The sequence below is a fragment of the Tympanuchus pallidicinctus genome, unplaced genomic scaffold, assembly GCF_026119805.1.
Source record: "Tympanuchus pallidicinctus isolate F22 unplaced genomic scaffold, pur_lepc_1.0 scaffold20, whole genome shotgun sequence".
Lineage (NCBI taxonomy): Eukaryota > Metazoa > Chordata > Aves > Galliformes > Phasianidae > Tympanuchus > Tympanuchus pallidicinctus.
This window is the reverse complement of record NW_026294722.1, coordinates 8,420,479-8,421,951: the sequence shown is the minus strand read 5'-3', so window position 1 is coordinate 8,421,951 and position 1,473 is coordinate 8,420,479.

The window sequence follows — 1,473 nt, the reverse complement described above, 5'->3', positions numbered from 1 at the left end:
GCTGATGTTCATTATTTCAGCTGGACAAATGCTAGCTTCAGCATGATAGTCTAAACTTGGAATAGATAATGAAGTAAATATAGACAATGTGTTTAGAGAGTATCTGTCTATGCTTGAGTCCTAACATGGGAAATTTGAATTAGTTTTCAAAATCCTTCTGTTTGTTGGAAGGGAAGTGTCTAGGTTCTTAGTGGTTAGAGCTGTTGGAGAACTTGGTGTAATTCAGCTTCTTTGAAATTGCTTTGACCCCAGATTGTAATATCTAGGTTTGTATTTCTGGACGTTTCTGCCCCTGGTTTTATTTCATAAAGGATGGTGACCATCTCCTGTCTTCTCCTTGATATAGTTTGTACTCTTGGCAAATCCAGGAGGCAGAATCTGCTTTTCGTGGGAGAAGGAATTCTTATTTCTTTGTGCCTGAAGAGAGGCTTTACTTCTGATCACCTAAATAGGCATTCTGTTTCACCTGTCTGATACTGAGTTAGTTCCTAGGTTAACAAGGGAAAACTGACCAAGTTTATCCTGATCTATGGAGCGTATTTTAGTGGAAAATGTAAAACAAGTGTAGCTCTTCATTGAATGTCCTGCAGGCCTTGGAGGTTTATCTGCAGCACCAGAAGCACCTACTTTCCTCAGGGGTGTTGCTTCACTTTATTGTTACTCTGTTAAACTGGAGGACACTGGTCAGTGTGTTTTCAGGAAGGCCAAAACAGTGCTTGTTGGCTTCAGCGGTCCTCACACTTAGCTTTGTACAACTGCTGTACAGCACCAGATGTAACTACCCAAGCACAAAGACCCATGGAGCAAACAGTTGCCAGCTGCACAGTTGGGGAAGACTTGAGCGCTGTATTTTCTTCCTCCTCCAACCTTCACTCAACTGCTGTCACTTCAGATGCCCTGTCCAAGTCCAAAGTCCTGGTGGAGCCCTGCGTTCTTCCTGAAACGTACTTCAGAAATAACAACTTGCTATACTTAATGAGTCAGTACAGTGTGTGCATGGCAGAGGAGTGTCCTGTCAGATACTGTTTGGTGAAGGAGAGATGAGCTGCGTTGTTTGTCTTTGTTTGCTGCCTGTGAGATCTGGAGAGGAAACAGGCGAACATTTCTTGGGTGTACTTTTGGGTTGTTTGTTGTCATCAGAAGTTCTGACATCTGTCCCTTATATGTTGTTTGCATTTCCCTTCAATTCCCCTTGCTCAGCTGTATTTCTGCCACTGGGATTTTGAATTCAAGGCAAAAGATGAAAGGTATTTCCAGTCCAGTATTGCTGTTTCCCATTTCTTAGACAATCACTGCAGACTTGCACTTGCAGGGTTTAGGATTACAATATCAGGTGCTCAACATCACTGTACAAAGTGGATTGAAACCCAGGAGGAGATGTAAAGAATAAAGACTTGAACCTGTGCTCACTGGGACAGGAAGCGAGCGCAGCTGTGCCGCTAGAGGTCCTCCGTTCCTCCAGGCTGGATGCAG